We start from the raw sequence: 12,384 nt of genomic DNA on the forward strand, positions 1-12,384 counted from the left end.
ACACAGCTATTTCCAAAACAACAAAAAAAGTAAATTAAAAAAACTATATTTGGAGAAAAAAATAATAGAAATAATCTGGAATTAGAGAAAAAAAGTATAGTATAAAAGAGCTTAAACTGAGCAAGTTTTATTTTTTCAAGATAAATGAATGATTGGATCTTCTTTGGGATTTGATTGGTAGACATTTTTTGTGAGTTTCTGAAAATGGAGCTGTTCCATAAGACATGAATTGGCCTTCAATCTAATAACAATTTCTAACACTGAACAGAATCTAGGAATCATTTCTGTTTTGAAGTTTCTATAATATGTATGAATTATGACAACTGTATTGCCAGGCTTACAAATAGTTGTTAAATAACAAGATAAATATATTAAAATAAAAAGCATTTTAAAATAAGCTCTGTACTCTCTAAATATCCACACTGTATTATCACCTTATTATATTTACTTTTACATATTCATTTCTGCATTTATTTTTATAAATCAATCCTCCCATCTATATCTATATTTATCTATCTCTTTATATAGCATCCTCAAGACACAAGGCAGATGCCACGTTCCAGTATGTTTTATGGCATAAAAAGGTACTCAGTAAATGTTAAATTGAATAAGTAAATATTGAAAGACATTGAGCTTAGACAGGCATAAATATAGGATCACATTGAAGGTGAGCTATGTGAAAATGTATAAGTGAAATCTGAAGTGACAGTTTCAATTTTGCTAATAAATACTTTTACAGTAACAGTTCTAAGGGATATGAAAGGACAGTGCTTTACCTAGTATTATTTGCTAACATGAGTGAAATACATTTTAAAAGAAAATTACATGGATGAAACTGTCAACTTCCTTTTTTTTTGTATTTTATTATTGTTATACTTTAAGTTTTAGGGTACATGTGCACAATGTGCAGGTTTGTTACATATGTATACCTGTGCCATGTTAGTGTGCTGCACCCATTAACTCGTCATTTAGCATTAGGTATATCTCCTAATGCTATCCCTCCCCCCTCCCCCCACCCCACAACAGTCCCCAGTGTGTGATGTTCCCCTTCCTGTGTCCAAGTGTTCTCATTGTTCAATTCCCACCTATGAGTGAGAACATGTGGTGTTTGATTTTTTGTCCTCGCGATAGTTTGCTGAGAATGGTGGTTTCCAGTTTCATCCATGTCCCTACAAAGGACATCAACTCATCATTTTTTATGGCTGCATAGTATTCCACGGCGTATATGTGCCACATTCTCTTAATCCAGGCTATCGTTGTTGGACATTTAGGTTGGTGCCAAGTCCTTGCTATTGTGAATAGTGCCGCTATAAACATACGTGTGCATGTGTCTTTATAGCAGCATGATTTATAATCCTTTGGGTTCATACCCAGTAATGAGATGGCTGGGTCAAATGGCATTTCTAGTTCTAGATCCCTGAGGAATCGCCACACTGACTTAAACGATGGTTGAACTAGTTTACAGTCCCACCAACAGTGTAAAAGTGTTCCTATTTCTCCATATCCTCTCCAGCACCTGTTGTTTCCTGACTTTTTAATGATGGCCATTCTAACTGGTGTGAGATGGTATCTCATTGTGGTTTTGATTTGCATTTCTCTGATGGCCAGTGATGATGAGCATTTTTTCATGTGTCTTTTGGCTGCATAAATGTCTTCTTTTGAGAAGTGTCTGTTCATATCCTTTGCCCACTTTCTGATGGAGTTGTTTGTTTTTTTCTTGTAAATTTGTTTGTATTCATTGTAGATTCTGGATATTAGCCCTTTGTCAGATGAGTAGATTGCAAAAATTTTCTCCCATTCTGTAGGTTCTCTGTTCACTCTGATGGTAGTTTCTTTTGCTGTGCAGAGCTCTTTAGTTTAATGAGATCCCATTTGTCAATTTTGGCTTTTGTTGCCATTGCTTTTGGTGTTTTAGACATGAAGTCCTTGCCCATGCCTATGTCCTGAATGGTAATGCCTAGGTTTTCTTCCAGGATTTTTATGGTTTTAGGTCTAAAATTTAAGTCTCTAATCCATCTTGAATTAATTTTTGTATAAGGTGTAAGGAAGGGATCCAGTTTCAGCTTTCTACATATGGCTAGCCAATTTTCCCAGCACCATTTATTAAACAGGGAATCCTTTCCCCATTGCTTGTTATTGTCAGGTTTGTCAAAGATCAGATAGTTGTAGATATGCAGCATTATTTCTGAGGGCTCTGTTCTGTTCCATTGATCTATATCTCTGTTTTGGTACCAGTACCATGCTGTTTTGGTTACTGTAGCCTTGTAGTATAGTTTGAAGTCAGGTGGTGTGATGCCTCCAGCTTTGTTCTTTTGGCTTAGGATTGACGTGGCATTGTGGGCTCTTTTTTGTTTCCATATGAACTTGAAAGTAGTTTTTTCCAATTCTGTGAAGAAAGTCATTGGTAGCTTGATGGAGATGGCATTGAATCTATAAATTACCTTGGGCAGTATGGCCATTTTCACGATATTGATTCTTCCTACCCATGAGCATGGAATGTTCTTCCATTTGTTTGTATCCTCTTTTATTTCATTGAGCAGTGGTTTGTAGTTCTCCTTGAAGAGGCCCTTCACATCCTTTGCAAGCTGGATTCCCAGGTATTTTATTCTCTTTGAAGCAATTGTGAATGGGAGTTCACTCATGATTTGGCTCTCTGTTTGTCTGTTATTGGTGTATAAGAATGCTTGTGATTTTTGTACATTGATTTTGCATCCTGAGACTTTGCTGAAGTTACTTATGAGCTTGAGGAGATTTTGGGCTGATACGATGGGGTTTTCTAGATATACAATCATGTCATCTGCAAACAGGGACAATTTGACTTCCTCTTTTCCTAATTGAATACCCTTTATTTCCTTCTCCTGCCTGATTGCCCTGGACAGAATTTCCAACACTATGTTGAATAGGAGTGGTGAGAGAGGGCATCCGTGTCTTGTGCCAGTTTTCCAAGGGAATGCTTTCAGTTTTTGCCCATTCAGTAACTGGCAAATTGGATAAAGACTCAAGATCCATCACTGTGCTGTATTCAGGAAACCCATCTCACGTGCAGAGACATACATAGGCTCAAAATAAAGGGATGGAGGAAGATCTACCAAGCAAATGGAAACAAAAAAAGGCAAGGGTTGCAATCCTAGTCTCTGATAAAACAGACTTTAAACCAACAAAGATCAAAAGAGACAAAGAAGGCCATTACATAATGGTAAAGGGATCAATTCAACAAGAAGAGCTAACTATCCTAAATATATATGCACCCAATACAGGAGCACCCAGATTCATAAAGCAAGTCCTTAGTGACCTACAAGGAGACTTAGACTCCCACACAATAATAATGGGAGACTTTAACACCCCACTGTCAACATTAGACAGATCAATGAGACAGAAAGTTAACAAGGATACCCAGGAATTGAACTCAGCTCTGCACCAAGCAGACCTAATAGACATCTACAGAACTCTCCACCCCAAATCAACAGAATATACATTATTTTCAGCACCACACCACACCTATTCCAAAATTGACCACATACTTGGAAGTAAAGCACTCCTCAGCAAATGTAAAAGAACAGAAATTGTAACAAACTATCTCTCAGACCACAGTGCAATCAAGCTAGAACTCAGGATTAAGAAACTCACTCAAAACCGCTCAACTACATGGAAACTGAACAACCTGCTCCTGAATGACTACTGGGTAAATAATGAAACGAAGGCAGAAATAAAGATGTTCTTTGAAACCAATGAAAATAAAGACACAGCATACCAGAATCTCTGGGACACATTCAAAGCAGTGTGTAGAGGGAAATTTATAGCACTAAATGCCCACAAGAGAAAGCAGGAAAGATCCAAAATTGACACCCTAACATCACAATTAAAAGAACTAGAAAAGCAAGAGCAAACACATTCAGAAGCTAGCAGAAGGCAAGAAATAACTAAGATCAGAGCAGAACTGAAGGAAATAGAGACACAAAAACCCTTCAAAAAATTAATGAATCCAGGAGCTGGTTTTTTTGAAAAGATCAACAAAATTGATGGACCGCTAGCAAGACTAATAAAGAAAAAAAGAGAAGAATCAAATAGATGCAATAAAAAATGATAAAGGAGATATCACCACTGATCCCACAGAACCACAAACTACCATCAGAGAATACTATAAACACCTCTATGCAAATAAACTAGAAAATTTAGAAGAAATGGATAAATTCCTTGACACATACATCCTCCCAAGACTAAACCAGGAAGAAGTTGAATCTCTGAATAGACCAATAACAGGCTCTGAAATTGAGGCAAGAATCAATAGCTTACCAACCAAAAAAAGTCCAGGACCAGATGGATTCACAGCCAAATTCTACCAGAGGTACAAAGAGGAGCTGGTACCATTCCTTCTGAAACTACTGCAATCAATAGAAAAAGAGGGAATCCTCCCTAACTCATTTTATGAGGCCAGCATCATCCTGATACCAAAGCCTGGTAGAGACACAACCAAAAAAGAGAATTTTAGACCAATATCCTTGATGAACATCGATGCGAAAATCCTCAATAAAATACTGGCAAACCGAATCCAGCAGCACATCAAAAAGCTTATCCACCATGATCAAGTGGGCTTCATCCCTGAGATGCAAGGCTGGTTCAACATACACAAATCAATAAATTTGTAATTTATTGTAATTTATTTGTAATTTATTATAATTTATTGTAATCCAACATATAAACAGAACCAAAGACAAAAACCACATGATTATCTCAATAGATGCAGAAAAGGCCTTTGACAAAATTCAACAAATCTTCATGCTAAAAACTCTCAATAAATTAGGTATTGATGGGATGTATCTCAAAATAATAAGAGCTATATATGACAAACCCGAGCCAGTATCATACTAAAACTGTCAACTTTCTATGACTGTTTCCCTGGTTTCTAAGTTAATCATTAAATTATTTTAGGCCAAACACAAAAGTGATTAAGTGCACTAATGCCCTATCTCTACTTTGTATCCCGAGCAGACTTCTTCAGCTGTCTGGGACATACATACCTTTTGCTCTATTGTACTGGTGTATTTTCCTTACAGTCATTCAAAAGGAACCTTCTGACCTCACTCTAACTGGGAGACATCTGTTACTGCAGTCATAAGTTGAGGACTACAATTTAATAACCAATAGCTGACAAAGAAACAAATATTTTAAAAACTCTCTAAAAGGATGGTTTAATTAACAAAAAGAAGACCCCTAAAATGACAAAATAAACCCCAGAATAGCTTTCAGTTAAAGAATAAAATAAACATTTGTCAGTCACCACATTTAAGCTTGAATTAGGCTTTTGAAGGTACCTGTAAAAACCTTATACTTCCCTCTCGCTCTTGCCTTAGAATGACCATCCTATTATATTTTCAAATCCAGGTTCACAGCAACATATAGATGACATTATATTAAGATAAAAGTCTGTATAATATATTTCTTATGATAGCTTACTATTTAAATGGCATGTCTGGTTTAGTATGTCAACAGGACATGTAATGATTGGCAGTAAAGGCACAAGGGTAAATTTGTACAAGAATTTTGTGCTAAGTTTTATGCAACTGGTTCCCAGAAGCTATGGGAAAATAAGGAATTCTGAAAGTGATTTAATAAAGAATAATGAATATTTTAAATATATACAAAACCTTTAATGTGCCTAAAATTGGGCCTTAGGGGGTGATAGGGCTCATAGTATTTTGATTTTGTCTTGCTTCTCTGTAACAATGCATTCTGGGTATCCTTCATGGTTATAGAACAGATCATTCAGATGTAAGTGAATGGTATTGAACATATAACTTGGGTAGATTATTGTGAAACACCAGTTTCACTGGAGTCACATGATGAAAAAAATCCAGATTTTGAATTAAAGAATGCTGGAATTGTGTATGTATTGGTGATTGAGTGAAGAGAAGTCCTATCTAAGGGACTACTACTGTGGGTTCAGAAATAGGTTTCATAGACTGACTTTCATGAAATATAAAGCTATACTAGAATCATCTACAGAAAAAGGACTAGGCATACCTGAATAAAAAGTGTCTCAGATATTTCTGATTAGAGAGGGATGTTAATCTGTAGCCACAGACCGCTCACCTTCAATGGAAACTAAAATTAGGAACACTTTATTATGCCAACTTCCCTGGATCTGACATTTAGAACCTTGTCTTTGAAAAGTTGCTAATCATGATTTAATTGAGATATTCCTTCTTCTCATTTTTCTGTATCTTGTGTGTGTGTGTGTGTGTGTGTGTGAGAACACTGGTAAGTAAAAAAATGAGACTATATACATACACATCTAAATATGAAATATCAGGGCCTGTTTTAGAAGATTTAGAACCAAAGCATAAAGACATTCAAATGCAAAATTAGAGTAGTATAGTTGGAGTGTAGGGAGGATAACAGAGCCTGGAAAGGGGAGAAAGCAGAAAGAAAACAGTGTAAGAAAACATTTAGGTGGAAGATGGTAAAAACAAGCACTGATGATTATGTTTTGGTTTTTTTTTCCATCTGTGTCATGACTATTCTGCTCTGTTCCATCTTTGATGTCTTATAAGGAAGAACAATCAAGATAAAGTTGTTTCCATCATGTGTGGTTTGAAGCTATTATGCTGTTTGTTGGGAAAGTCTTATTCCGCGCAAGAAATGCCTGAGATATGTCTTGCAGGGTATGGTGTAAATCCCCATGAGAATTGGTTCAAAAGCATCAAAAACCAACATTTTTAAGCTCTTGTATTTTTCTCCACTCCTATACTTTCCAGCGGCGTATATTTGGAAGTTGCCATGTTGGGTTTTGAGTAGCTGTGATCTTGTAAATATTCTTTCCTCGGCCCTGCTAAGAAAAGCCATGTGTGATAATGTTCTATAGATGATAGGGAACCTGGACGGTACTGTTCATTCTACTTGACCCTCTGTTCCTTGACTGACTGAATGTGTATGTGTGTGTGTGTATTCTCCAGAGCCTGCAATTTCTCATCTTCTCTGATGATATTTCTATAAAACCATAAAAACCACTTCTACTTTCTTAGTTTTGAAGTCCATCCAGTGGACAAATCACCATTCTTTCTCTTCTATTTGGCCTTTAGTGAGGCAGTCATATACTTGGACCAACCAAGAAGTAAGTGATTAGGATCATTTTCAGGACCATGGTTAGATCTACAGAAACAAAAGCAAAATGTGTTGAAATTCCCAGTGTGAAAACTGTGCCTTTAAATAGAGAGCCTGCTATCAGTCTCAAAGGAATACCATTATTTCCGTTGTCTCTATCTGGGCTATTGCAGCATTTCTATCAACCCATTTACTCTTGGGAAGAGTCCTCGGGTGATTTTCATCTCACAGGCTGCCTTAGGATTTTCCTTATTAGTTAATCTTGCATTAAATATTGTAGCGTAATAGTTTCCTTGAGACAGCCACTTTGGACTAGGATAAGTTTTTAAGATTTCATTTCAATCATAAGACTGAGTATCTATCAGGCAAAAAATACACTGTATCAAAAATGAATAAATAAAACAAGCCCACCATTTAAAAACCACTAATAAGAAATTTTCAAAGTATGTCCAGTGTGATGAAATACTAAATGTTTTAAGGATATTAAATAGTGATTCTATCTATCTTATTAAAAGTACACCTATCAATTGCTAAAAAGATAAAGATATGATTCAACACTAGTTTCTACCAATGTATTTCCCTTACTCTACATCGTCAAAACAGTAAGCTGTTTGCTGGGAAATGGAAGTAATATCTTATGTAGAGCTGGAGGCTATAATAATTATTGAAAAATAAGACTATAATTGATATTCAAAATGTTTTAGAAATTCTGGAATTCTAGAAATTCAAGATTTCTAGATAGGCACAAAATAACTTTGATAGTAGCATAAATAATTTATATTACCTTGATAAAATACTCTTTATTTTCCAAAAAATAAAATCCCCACAATAACAAAGGGTACTATGTCCATAGTCCCAGTGCAAAAGAAAGTGCATATATTTTCTACCTAAAATATTTGGATTTCATTGCACTCTATACTACTCTAGTCATTGTATTTTGTATAATCCCTTATCAAAAGCAACATTTTTTTGTGGCCCCACCGTAAGGTAAGCCCCTTACTCTCAAGTTTTTTACAACCTATTTGGATAAGAGCTATTTTCATTTATCTGTGATAGAGGCTGACTGAACATCTATACTGTGCAGTATACGGTGAGGAAGGAAAGCATATTGTCCCCAATTTTCAACAGCTCATTTACTCTACATTTTTTGAAGTAATTTTCCATATTTCATTCTTAATTTGTCTTGTAATTCCTATGACATAATGAAGGTAAGTATCCTAAGAGAAAAATGGAAGCCTGGAACATATAAGAGAAAAAAGTTTACAACTAATTAGCAGAAAATAAAATATTAAAGACTAAAAGGAGGTCTTCTCACTGGACCAGAAGTCTGTTCACTGTTTTATCTTGTATCTTGTCAATGATAAAATTTCTCTGGGTAGGGAAAAAAGTCTGAAAAAAATATTTTAACCGTATACATATATAAAAATGTATAAAAAATCCTAAGCATATGGAATGCTAAGGATCAAGCAGTTAGAAGAAGTTGTGTCTATAATCTTAGTAGGCAATTGGTCTGTGGGATTATGTCAAAATTACTTTTAGGGAGAACAATTAAGTGTGTTTTACTTTCATGGTAGAGTCATAAAAGAGATCTAAAAGTATTAATTTGCCAAAATTATATGACGAAATGCAGTGATTGGTTTAACCAAGGTAATTATTTTCCAGTTTTTCAGAATGGTTTTCCCTTGGGCTGCTGTAACAAATATACCATAGATTAGGTGGATTATACAACAGACATTTATTTCTCATAGTTCCGGAGTCTGTGAAGTCCAAGATCAAGGTACCAGCAAATTTGACATCTGGTGAGGAGCTTCCTACTTGTTTGCAGATGGCCACCTTCTTGATGTATGCTCACATGTTTGAGAGAGAGATCATATCTCTCATGTTTCTTGTTGTAAGGGCACTAATCCCATTGATGAGGGCTCCATCTTCATGACCTAATTATTTTCCAAACGCCTGACCCTCAAATACCCTTACAATAGGGGTTAGGGCCTCAACATATGAATTTGGGGTTGGGGAACACAAATATTCAGTCCATACCAAGAATTGTTTAGTAGACCTAGGGGTAGAGTTTTCCTGAATTATCCAGTAGGCATAATAAGCATATGCTACATGCATCAATAAAACAGAGACACCAACAAAATATTTTTAAGAATTTAACATTTAATTTTAAAAAAAGAACTTAGTACTTTACGGAAGAGAAACTAAATGTTGTAAAGCTTCTTTACACTCATTTCATCATTTAGTATTTTTTTGTGTGTGTGTGGTTAACTATTTTGTTGTGGGTAGGGTTCTCTTGTCTTTCTATGCTTATGACTTTTCTAAAGATCTTAATAACAGAGACCTGGCAAACAGTGTGGATCCATAATGTTTATGGAAGGCATCAGGCACAAGAAAGAGTCCAAGAATGCTCAGGCATGTGCAAAACTGGAGAAGTAACACAGACGCAAGGAGAGATCATGCTAAATAGGCATTGACAAAAATGGTTATATGTGAAAGGACTTCGACAAGACTGGTCTCTTATTTTAGTCCCAACTTTATCAGTTACTAGCTCTGTGACCTTAGGAAGCTACTTAATGTCAGATTCCTCATTGGTAAAATAGGGAAACAACACAAAGGGCTATATTAAGAATTAAATAAAAAGATGCATATAAATAAATTAATTCTTACACATAGTAAGTGCTCAGGGCCACTTCCCTGCTAAATTTATTATTACTAAGGACTTCCAAATTCTATCCTCATGCCCCTCTATGTCCATGAAGGATGGAGTCTGTGTGATCTAAAAGGTTATTAATATTCAAAATAAAAACCCTGCCGAGTTGGAGCAAAACATCACAAATAAATTACCTTCTATCAGCAGTAGTTTCTTAATTGGAATTATATTACCTTATCATTTGCTCATTTATATGTAAATGCTTACTTCTGTTCATATCCTGCCACTATTTTCACATATGCAGCTCTTGTTTATTCATGGAAGGGGGGATGTAAAACATTAGTAAAGAATATGAAATTCAGAAATGATGGCCAATCTTCATTTAAAACTATTTTTGCTAATAGTTTTAATTTCCTTTCCTCAAGTATATTTTTTGAAGGATCAAGCTATGACTAAGAAAGAAATGGTCTCTGCCCTTGTTGAGTTTATGTAGAAGCTAAATACTAATTCATGCATCGTAACATTACCTCAGTCATAGTGTGTAGGTTTCCAAAAGATAGTATAGAAAAAAGACCTACTAGAAAAAATGTACTTTGGGTTTCAGTTTTCTAATTATTTTTGCAACTCATATTTCCAAAATGTAGAAAAGTTAACACACTTTCAAAGATTCCCCTCTTTTTTTTTTTTTTTTTCTCGGGGAATCTTTTCTGGCAGTTGCAAGTTCAGAATGCTTTTGTGCATTCCAAGCAGTCTTGCCCAGATTCTGCCACCTGTTCCATCATTCTGGGTATATTTAGGGTATAGTTCTTTTCCATATGGGCAGTGTAATTCCATTAAGTAGCAATCCAGCACAGTTTCTTTTTTTTTTTAACGTTAAACCTTGAGAGTTAATCGTCCATCTGTGTGTAATCATCGATTCCATTAAGCCTTATGGCCTTGTCAGATTATCAAACATTTTAAACAGTACTTCTTTCTTCACAGGAAACACATTTGATAATTAAGGGCATGATGGAATCTAAGTTTTTGAGTCTGACTCCAAGGACCCACAGTGGCTTATGTTAATCCTGAGTCAAACTTCACCTCCTCTACATCACTGAGCTTTGACTACAAGAGGACGTATTGTCGATCTCTAGTCAGATTTCCAAACAAGCAAGATATGATATTTAGATGTCAAAGACAAATCAAATGTTTCACTGGTTTTGTTTTCACCTGCAAGGTGTACTTTCAAATTTCTGTTCGCGATGACTGAATCACATGAATATTGAAGAGAGCAGTCCTCAGCTATAGCCTGCGTGTGACACAGACTTCTTGCTTGTTTTTATAGGTTTCTGTTGTCTCTTATTGCAGAAGAGACTAGATTTTCAGACTGTCAATGAGGAACTTCATAGAAGGAGGTAGTGTGGGTGGGTCTCTTGTCAAACTGAATTTGAACTTTGATTTTTTATGAAGTGAAAAATACTAATAATTGTCCACAAAATATTGCTGACTTTAAGTATTTTTGTCCTTATCTTGTTTATTAAGCAGGGATGAGCACAAGTCAAATGAGCAGAGCCTGGAGAAAATTAAAATCATGAATTCTCACTCCAAGTCACAAAGTACAATCATGATGTGTGACCGGGGTCTTGAGAGCATTAATTTCCCATTCCCTTGACAATGAACTCTCCTAATGTATGTATTAAAGACATAGGATACAGTACTTATTATCAGCATATCATAAATCTTCCATTAAAATAATACAAATATAGCACTGTGCCTAGGCCACTGGAAATAAAACTGTTGCGTAATTGACAGACTGTAAGTATTTTTTTAAATCAAGTAATAGAAAATTTTGTTGTCTTCCACAGTCTAAATCCCAGAACTATCTAGTTATTTGTTCGGTTTCACTTATTTTATTTCAATGTGAATATTGAAATGTTTGTCTTCAGTCTACCAAAATCTAAATAATCAAATTTATATTAAATTGTGTATTTTATTTCCTGATACAAAACAAAGACCTTTTTTATGATCGTGTAGAGTGTCTGGACCCAGGGAAAGTAGGCTTTGTATGATCTGGTGGCTGAAGAAGTAGACGCACAAAGGGAGAATCTTGGCCTTTGCAAAACAGCAGGTCTGGACAGCTTAGTTCACTGCACAGCCAACTCAGAAGCCCTTCCGGAGCAAATCTGGCCCAGAAGGCTGCACATATTTTTGCCTGGATAGACCTCTTCATGTTCAACAGGAGCCTCTGCAGCGATGATGGGGTCCTCCATATTGCTCACACAAAGCTACAGTATGGGACAGGAAATCTGGCTCTTTAACCCTCTGGCTGCTGCACATGACTATTTGGCTAGCAAAGCAGAAAAATGTCGACAGCCTAAGGTTTAAATGATTAGTAACAGGTTTTTGAGTGATTTTCCCAGAATGTGCTAGTATAAATAGAGGACTGTGAAAGTGTGGTTTGTGGTATTTTTTTCTTCCTTTTGATATTGTGGCTTGTTTGTTTCCATTTCTTTTCATGACACATTCCCTTTTATGACTGTGTACACCCAAGCCAAATACCCAAATGCAGGCTTGAAAGGGAAGGTGCTCACCTCAAAGCACTTCCTGATTAGGAATCAGGTGTCTACATCCAGAATGCTGATAGGCTTTTTAAC

Source organism: Pongo pygmaeus, chromosome 3 (assembly GCF_028885625.2).
Source record: "Pongo pygmaeus isolate AG05252 chromosome 3, NHGRI_mPonPyg2-v2.0_pri, whole genome shotgun sequence".
Taxonomy (NCBI): Eukaryota; Metazoa; Chordata; class Mammalia; order Primates; family Hominidae; genus Pongo; species Pongo pygmaeus.